Raw genomic sequence first — 10,000 nt, forward strand, 5'->3', positions numbered from 1 at the left:
TAATTAAACATGACCTCCCCTTCATGAGCCCATGCTGGCTGTTCCCAATGAGACAATTTATATCCAGTTGTCTTGCTATTATCTTCCTTAATGATGGATTCACGCATTCTCCCAACAACCGAAATTAAGCTAACTGACCTATAGTTACGTGCTTTTTGGAAAACAGCCAATGTGACACCACTGTTTAAAAAGGAAGTTGACAATCTGCGGGAACCAGCCCAGATTCCAGTGAATTTTGGTAAATAATTACTGGTGCAAGCCTCTTTACTATACTGTTGTACGAAAGGTCCTCTTTACCAATGCACCCACAAGCACTACATATTAGCGCTCTCACGCTCTCATTCATTCATAACTTTACTGACCTCTTACTGGCATAGCTTGTTTAATATTACCGCATTTCATTCAAAAAATTGCCAGCTAGTCATAACTTTCACTATGAAAGGGAGGCTGAATTAAAATGCTCCTTCCACCCCATTTACAGCCCTTTCACAGTTTTAATCCTCACGGCTTTATTTTGCTGACAGCTGCAAAACGTGTGTCTACATCAGTGTCTATCCCTGAGTACATGTTAATTTTCTAACCTATTCAGAACAATACCATCGTGTCATCGTTTGAAGAAGCATAATATTAATCAGCCCTCAGCAACCGTCTCCCAGGACTTGAATAGCTTGCAGGATATCAGACAAGTTTTCTGCATTAGCAGAGATAGTAGGAACAGCAGATGCTGGAGAATCTGAGATAACAAGGTGTAGAGGTGGATGAACACAGCAGGTCAAGCATCAGAGGAGCAGGAAGATTGATGTTTCAGGCCTAGATGCTTCTTCAGAAATTGGGAAGGGGAAGGAGGTTCTGAGATAACGAGAGAGAGGGGGAGACGGATAGAAGATACATAGAGGAGAAGGTAGGTGGAGAGGAGACAGACAGGTCAAAGAGGTGGGGATGGAGCCAGTAAAGGTGAGGGTAGATGGGGATGTAGGAAGGAGCTGGGTCAGTCCAGGGAGGATGGACAGGTCAAGGGAGCGGGATGAGGTTAGTAGGTAGGAGACGGAGGTTGGGGCTTGAGGTAGGAGGAAGGACAAGGGTAGGGAGGCAAGGGCGAGCTGGGCTGGTTTTGGGATGCGGTGGGGGAGGAGAGATTTTGAAGCTTATGAAGCCCACATTGACACCATTGGGCCGCAGGGTTCCCAAGCGGAATATGAGATGCTGTTCCTGCAACCTTTGGGTGACATCGTTGTGGCACTGCAGGAGGCTCAAGATGGACATGTCGTCTGAGGAATGGGAGGGGGTGTTGAAACAGTTCGCGACTGGGAGGCGCAGTTGTTCAGTGCGAACTAAGTGTAGGTATTCTGCAAAGCGGTCCCCAAGCCTCCACTTGGTTTCCCCAATGTAGAGGATGCCACAACGCGAGCAGTGGATGCAGGAGACCACATTGGCAGATGTGCAAGTGAACATCTGCTTGAGGTGGAAAGTGTTCTTAGGGCCTGGGATGGGGAGTGAGGGGAGTGGTATAGGGGCAGGTGTAGCACTTCTTGCAGTTGCAGGGAACAATGTGCCAGCTGTATTGGGGCTGGAGGGGAGTGCGGAGCAGACAAGGCAGTCACAGAGACAGTGGTCCCTCCAGAAAACAGATAAGGGTGGGGAGGGAGATATGTCTTTGGTGGAGTCGGATTGAAGATGATGGTTGGAGGATGATACGTTAGATCCAGAGGTTGGTGGCGTGGTACGTGAGGATGAGGGGGATTGTGTTTTGGTTGTTATTGCGGAGAGGGGGCATGAATTACGGGAAATGTGGGAGACGCGGTCAAGGGCGTTCTCGACCACTGTGGGAGTCGGGGGGAGGATTTGCGGTCCTTGAAATATTAGGAAACCTGAGATGTATTGGAGTGGAATGCCTCATCCTGGGAGCAGGTGTGGTGGAGGTGAAGGAATTGAGAACAGGGGATGTTATTTTTGCAGGAAGGTGGGTGGGAGGAGATGTATTCTAGGTAGCTGTGGGAGTCGGTGAAATAGATATCAGTTTCTAGGTGGTTGCCGGAGTTGGAAACAGAGAGGTCCAGGAAGGTGAGACAGGTATTAGAAACAGTCCAGGTGAACAGGTATTAGAAATAGTCCAGGTGAACAGGTATTAGAAATAGTCCAGGTGAACTTCTGGTTGGAGTGGAAGGTGTTGGTGAAGTGGATGAACTGTTCAAGCTCCTGGTGGGAGCACGAGGCGGCGCCGATACAGTCGTTAATGTTATGGAGGAAGAGGTGGGTTTCGGGCCAGTGTAACTACGGAAGGGGAACTGTTCCATGCAACCCACAAAAAGGCAGGCACAGCTTGGGCCCATGCGATGTTTCTTGTGACTGCAGCCCCCTGGCGGCCCGCCCGTGGTGGTGCTCATCTTTGCTGCGATCTGCCGGCTCGGTCCCCGAAAGGCAGCATCGGTTCCCCATCTCCGCCCTCCCGACAAACCAACCCTTTAAAGGCGGAAGGCACCCACCCCTTATCATAAAGGTCAGGTTGCGGGGTGGGGGGGGGCACGGCGAGAGGGTGCCAGAGGCTGCTTTTATTTTGGCGCAACCCTAATCTGGGGGTTATCTAGCATTCCCGCACCCGCAGAAATAGGGATTATGGGTGCACACCGCTAATTTTGGATTCCTCTTTCGAATAAAAAGTAGAGGGGGAGTGTGAATAGGGTTTTGGGATGGGGGATGGGATAGGGTGTGGGGGTGGGGGTGTAGGTCGGGTTGGGGGAGAGGGGGAAGAAGGTGCCCCTCTCCTTCCATTTAAGGGTGCGTACCCACAATTTGGCCCCTTAGGCTCTTTCCTGTTCTGGTTAGGGTTAGGCCAATGGTGAAGGTTAGGGTTTGGGCTGAGGTTAGGGTGAGGGCTGATGCCTGGCACTCCCTCCATACTGACCCTCTAATATGTATGTACACCCTAAAACACAGAGTTTCCGGGAAATATGCCCTAAAGCACAGAGTACCGTGTAAATCAGCCCAAAAAAGAGAGGGCCCTGAAGATAAGCCCTGTAACGCTGAGTTCACTGTAAATAAACCCTAAAACACAGATCACTGTAAACAAACCCAAAGACACAGAAAACCCTGTAAATAAACCATGAAATACAGAAAACCCTGTGAATAAACTCTAAAAACACAGATCTCACTGTAAATAAACCCTAAACACAGATCTCACGACCGACAAACCCTCAATCAGAGAGCTCCCTGTAAGTAAACCCTAACGCAAAGCTAGCTGTAAATAAACCCTAAAACACAGTGCCCTCTGTAAACAAGCTCTAAATCAGAGCTCACTGTAAATATTCCCGAAAACACGGAGATCACTGTAAAAAAGAAACTCAGAACAAAGAGCCACTCGTAAATTTTCCTAAAACACAGAGTCCCTTGTAAAAAGCCCGAAAACACAGAACCTCCTGTAAATAAAACCTAGAGCACAGAACCTTCTGTAAATAAACTATTAAACACAGTAACAAAGTTGCTGGAAAAGCTCAGCAGGTCTGACAGCATCTGTGGAGGAGAAAAATCAGTTAACTTTTCGAGCCTGGGTACCCTTCCATTCTGAGGAAGGGTTGCTGGACCTGAAAAGTTAACTCGTTTTTCTCCTCCACAGATGCTGCCAGACCTGCTGAGCTTTTCCAGCAACTTTGTTTTTGTTCCTGATTTACAGCATCCACAGTTCTTTTGGTTCTTATTAAACACAGAACCCACGTTAGATAAAACCTAAAGCACAGAGCTCAAGTACATAAAGTACATAACCATAAACGCACAGCCCCCAGTAAATAAGATTTAGGGCTGAGGCTAGGTTTCATGTTTATGCAAGTGTGAACATTAGGGCTGAGGCTAGGCTTAGGTTTAAAGCTGGTGTTATCTCTGAGGGTAGCGTGGAAGAAAGCAGCTTTGCATTCCCAGAGACAGAGCTGAGGGAGAGCATCTGTGTATTCCATAGGAGGCACGGGAACCATTGTAACCTTAACAGATCAAATAATATGACAGATTAGTTTACAATTAAAGATCATTGTGACTGTGGTCACAAGGTGAAGAGCTGGATGAACGCAGCAGGAAAAGCAGCAACAGAGGAGCAGGAAAGCTGACGTTTCGGGCCGAGACCCTTCTTCAGAAATGGGGGAGGGGAAGGGGGTTGTGAAATAAATAGGGAGAGAGGAGAGGCCGATAGAAGACGGATCGAGGAGAAATTAAGTGGGAGGACGGGATAGGTGGGAGGAAGGACAGGTTAGGGAGGCAGGGACCAGCTGGGCTGGTTTTGGAATGCGGTCGGGGAGGGGAGATTTTGAAGTTTGTCAAGTCCACATTGACACCATTGGCGTACAGGGTCCCTAACCTGTCATTCCTCCCACCTCAAAACCCAGCCCCATCTCCTACCTACTAACCTCATCCTGCCCCCTTGGCCTGTCCATCCTCCCTGGACTGACCTATCTCCTCCCTAACTCCCACCTACATTCACCTTTACTGGCTCCATCCCTGCCTCTTTGGCTTGTCTGTCTCCTCTCCACCGATCTTCTCCTCCATCCATTTTCTGTCTGCCTCCCCCCTCTCCCTATTTATTTCAGATCCCCCTCCCCCTACCATTTCTGAAGAAGGGTCTCGCCCAAAACGCCAGCCTTCCTGCTCATTTGCTGCTGCTTGGCCTGCTGTGTTTATCCAGCTCTACACCTTGTTAACCCTGTAAATATGCTCTCAAGCACAGACACCCCTTTAAATAAATCCTAAGAAGGGTCATTCAGGAAATAAAATGTAAAAGAAACCATAAAAGCCAGAGTCCCTGTAAATAAAGTGTAAAACATAGAGCTCCAAGAAAATAAATCCTGAAACACAGTGCCCCCTGCAAATCCTCCCTTAAACTAAGCCTCCTGCAAATAAACTCGCAGAGGCGACTGTAAACAAACCCCAAAACACAGGACCTCCAGTTAATAAAGCCTAAAACAGAAGGCCCACTGCAAATCAACATGAAAAAACACAGCTCCCACTGCAGCGCTGCGAATTAGTCGGATTGAGTTAGTACCTCAGTCAGCAAGTCAGTTCTGAGGCAGGGCCTCTTTGTCAAAGAGTCAGATTTGAGGGAGTACCATTGGATGATGGTTATTGCAGCACTGTGAGAGTACTGGAGTGAGAGAGCACCTCACTGTCAGAGGGTCAGTACTGAGGGGGTACCTCACCGTCAGAGGGTCAGCATTGAGGGAGTTCCTCACTGTCAGACAATCAGTACTGAGGGAGTACCTCACTGTCAGAGGGTCAGTACCGAGGCAGTACCTCACTGTCAGAGAATCAGTACTGAGGGAGAACCTCACTGTCAGAGGGTCACTACTGAGGGAGAACCTCACTGTCAGAGGGTCACTACTGAGGGAGAACCTCACTGTCAGAGGGTCAGGACTGAGGGAGAACCTCACTGTCAGAGGGTCAGTACTGAGGGAGCACTTCATTGTCAGAGGGTCAGTACTGATGGAGGACCTCACTGTCAGCGAATCAGTACTGTTGTCATGTTCGTTTTCGGAGACCCTCACGGATTTGTTGCAATAACAAGACACTGACCTGTTTAGGAAAACACGAATCCTTTTATTACCAAGCAAGTACAAGCTGTGGAGAATCACAGTACTTAACCCGGCACAGAGCGCAGAGTCTCGCAGGTAATTCTCCCCGAGCAGCGGACAGTCCCCGCTCTTCATACTTTACAAAATACATGATACATAAAATAATTACACATTTTACAATGACATGATACCTAAAATAATTACTACAACAGACAAAGACAGGATACCAAACAATTATTACATCAAGAACGTGAAAGACCAGGATGTAGTCCCGAAGATAATAAAATGTGAGGCTGGATGAACACAGCACATCTCAGGATGCTGCTGGACTTGCTGTGTTCGTCCAGCCTCGCATTTTATTATCTTGGATTCTCCAGCATCTGCAGTTCCCATTTTCACAGGATATAGTATCGATTGCTCTTGAAGTGGCTGCTGATGGCATGAGGCGATTTCAAGTTGTTATCCGGACAGATTGTTCTAACCAGACACACTGGCAACTTGAAATCACAAATTCAGTGCCCTGGCCCCTTTGTCAGCGACAGAAATTGCATGCTTTAGAAGTTTCACACCTTTACAAATGTTCCCCACCGAACCCTATTTGACAGTTTAATTCTAATTGTATTCAGTCAGGAAGCTTCAGACAGTGTCTGCATACCGATGTGTGGGAAGACAAAGAGTTACAAAAGTTTTACACTGAATTCCTAGCTGGGCAGGAAGCTTCAGGGCAGTGCCTGCATCCCTGTGCGTAGGCAGATAAAAGACTTTAATTTGTAGAAGTATAGAAATCAATGGGATGTTATACAATAACATCTCATTGTGAGAGTACCTCATGGTCAGAGGGTCAGTACCGTAGACGTGCAGTGTTGTCTGACTGCCAATCGGGTCAGGATTGAGGGCTCTTACAGGGACAGGACTGAGGTATTTGAAATAGGGCAATGACTGGTGTGGATCCTTTTTATTTTTTTAAAATTAGACGACACCAGAAAGGTTATCAACCCGATGTGATTTGATTGGGCTGACAATCAGTTGATGACAGCAGAAAGGTCAGTGGCCTGATTACCGCGGCCGGGACTTGAGATTTCACTATTGCCGACCTTCTCATTCTTCTCACTCAATTTCACGGAAGAGCTGTTTTGAGAGAGAGTAGGAACTTTCTGAAAGTGATCGCGGGCCCTCGTCAATATGTATCTAACAGAGATGTGGTAAAGCAGAAACTTGTTTGATGTCCCGCCAGCTATTCAAGTCCTGGGAGACGTTTGTTGAGGGCTGATTAATATTATAATTATTCATAGTTTCGGGTGACACGATGATATTGTTCTGAATAGATTAGAAAATTAACATAGTCAGGGATTGACTCTGATGTAGACACAGGTTTGGACACTGTCAGCAACACGAGTTCAAACTGTGAAAAGGCAGTAATGCGTGGAAGGAACATTTTAATTTATAGTCTCCCTTTATTAGTGAAAAGTATGGCAAGATCGCAATTTTATGAATGAATGAATGAAATGCGCTCACAGTAAACAGAGGACCCTAGTGAGTGGTCAGTAAAGTTATGAATGAATGAGAGCGCGATAGTGGTCACATGGAGCGCTGTGGGTGCTTCGGTCAAGAGGACCTTTCGTGCAACAGTAAAGAGGCTTATGATATAATGTCACAGAAAAACCACACAAAAGGATATTTGAAGGCGATGAGCCCTGTATCACTAAAGACACACCAGCCAGCCTCCGGAAGCCTTGTTAAGTGCTAACCGATATGAGTAAACAGGGCAGACCACAGGACATTCAGGGGCAAAGGTTACAAGATTAACAAGTGACCACTTTTCTGAAGAAGGGTCTAGGCCCGAACCGTCAGCCTTCCTGCTGCTGGGCCTGCTGTGTTCATCCGGCTCAACACCTTGTTCTCTCAGACCACGTGAGCGAACGAGTTTGGCGTGTTTGAGTCTGACTGGTAAATATGTGATACACAACCATTTGATGTTACTGACTGCCTGGTGAATTGAAAACTGAAATAACTGCGGATGCTGCAAATCAGGAACAAAAACAAAGTTTCTGGAAAAGCCCAGCAGAACTGAGGGAGAATCTGTGGAAGGGTCACCGAACCGGAACCGGTTAGCTCTGTTTTTCAACTGACAAATGCCGCCAGACCTGCTGAGCTTTTGCAGCAACTTTGTATTTTTTTTCTGATTTCCAACATCCGCAGTTTTTTTGGGTTTTTACTCAGTGTTTTAGGGTTTATTTACAGGGCGCTCTTTATTTATCGCGAGCTCTGTCTTTTAGGGTTTATTTGTGAAGGGCCCTGCCTTACAGATAGTTCACAGGTCGGCTCAGTATTCGGGTGCGTGAAGAGGTGCGCTGTGTCTTCGGCTTTATTCAGCCGTGTCTTTTCCTGTCTACTTCCTGGGGGATGTGTGTTCGAGTTCTTTTTAAAGGGGTCTGTGTGTTTGAGTGTACAATTGTAGGGGTCTCTGTGTTTTACAGTGTCCTGTATGTTTTTGACTTAATTTACAGGCTAGATCTGTGCTTTATGGCTTATTTGCAGGGGGCTCTGTGTTGCAGTGCTTATACACTGGCGGGGGGGAGTTCTCTGTTTTCGGGTTTATTTACAATGAGGCTTGTGTTTTAGGGTTATTTACAAAGAGCTCTGTGATTTAAGATTTACATAGAAAGGCTGTATTCTAAGGTTTATTTGCAGAAGGCTGTCTGGTTTATTTACAGTGAGCAGTGTAGTTTAGGATTTATTTCCAGTGAGCTCTAGGCTTTAGCATTTATTTACAGGAGGATCTTCATTTCATGGTTTTGTTACGGTTGGGTCTTTGTTTAAAAAAAACCCTGAAACAATGAACTCCGTGTCTTATGGTCTAATTACAGTGCCATCTGTGTTTTTGAATTTATTTGCAGAGCATTCTGTGTTTTGGGGTTTATTTCCAGGAGGCTCTCTGTTTTAGGGTTTGTTTGCAGGATCCTCTGTGTTTTAAGATTTAATTTACATGGGTGTTTTTACTGCTTATTTGCATGGGTACTCTCTGTTTGAGGCACTGGCTGAGTACTGACCTTCTGACAATGTGGTACTCATTCAGATCTGATCCTCCAGCAATGAGGTACTGTGTCAGAACTGATCCGCTGACAGTAAAGCACTGCCCCCTCAGTTCTGACCCTCTGACAGAGCTGCAATCGTTCAGGACTGAACTTCTGATCATGTTGTACTCCATCAACTCTGAACCCAATGCATTGAGGTACTGACTCAGTATTTACTGTGTGCAAGTAATATACTCACTCAGAACTAACCCTCTAGCAATGTGAGCCTGCCTCAGAACTTACCCTGTAACAATGAGGCACTGACCTCAGCACCAAATCTCTAATTACTTGGCTCTCCCCAGTTTTGAGGCACTCCTTCTGTACTGACACATGAACAATGAGGCACACACTCAAGAATGATCCTTCATTGAGGTATCACCTTATAACAGAGCTACTGACATCTTTGGACTGTGTGTAATAATGAGGCACTGACTTGGTTCTGACCCTCTCACAATGAGGCATTCTCTCAAGTCTTACTGCATTAAAATGAGGCACGCTCTGACTGATCTGAAATGCCTCAGTCTAAACCCTCTGACTAATCTGAAACACCACTTCTTAGACCCTCTAAATGGCAATCTTTTAATTCTGACACCATAACAGTGAGGGTCTGCCTTGGTGCTGACACTCTGTCAAAGAGACGCTGCCTCAGAACTGAGCTGCTGACAATTAGCCAGTGCCTTAGGTACTGATGAGTGAATAAAAAGGCCCTCTCTCAGCACTGACACTGAAGCAATGAGGTATTGCCACAGAACGAGCCCACAAAGGGCTCATAATTGAGGGAGTGCCTACTGATTGAAGGGTGCGGATTGAGGTGTTGCAGAACTGTCAGAGGGTCAGAACTGAGGTATTGCATCATTGTCAGATGGTCCATTCTGAGGCAGTGCCTCAGTGTCAGAATTGAGGGTATGCACATGTTTAACTCATCAGGAATGAGCTTTATGCAGCTCTATCAGAGGCTCAGCACTGACTGCCTGCCTCATTCTCATAGGATCAACACTGATATATTGAAGCACTGTTAGATCTTCAGTGCTGAGTGGGTCAGAACTGAGGGAGTGCATTGCTGTCAGAGGCAGTGCCTCATTATGCAGGTGTCAGAATTCAAGGCATGCCCCATGAATGGAGGGTCAGGACTGAGGTATTGCAGCTCTATTCAGAACCAGTGGCTCGTTGTCAAGCGGTCAATGCTGAGGCAGCGACTCAATTCTGTATGGTCAGTTTTGAGGAAGTGCCGCATTATTAGAGGGCCAATACGAAGGGTAAGTCTCAATGTAATTGTGACAGAACTGAGACAGAGGCGCATGATCAGAGATGAGATTACCTACAGTGTGGAAACAGGCCCTTCAGCCCACTAAGTCCACACCGCCCGTCGAAGCATCCCAG

The 10,000-nt window shown here is 46.7% G+C and overlaps 1 protein-coding gene across 1 annotated transcript in view; it reads left to right on the forward strand.

Moving 5' to 3' along the window:
• Positions 1–7,624: 7,624 nt before the first annotated feature.
• Positions 7,625–10,000, forward strand: part of LOC132206801 (utrophin-like) — a 113,232-nt gene continuing 110,856 nt past the window's right edge. The window contains exon 1 of the mRNA XM_059641847.1: positions 7,625–7,892. The gene's annotated coding sequence lies outside the window, so the exon portion shown is untranslated. The remainder of the gene's footprint in view (positions 7,893–10,000) is intronic.

Source organism: Stegostoma tigrinum, chromosome 43, assembly GCF_030684315.1.
Source record: "Stegostoma tigrinum isolate sSteTig4 chromosome 43, sSteTig4.hap1, whole genome shotgun sequence".
Taxonomy (NCBI): domain Eukaryota; kingdom Metazoa; phylum Chordata; class Chondrichthyes; order Orectolobiformes; family Stegostomatidae; genus Stegostoma; species Stegostoma tigrinum.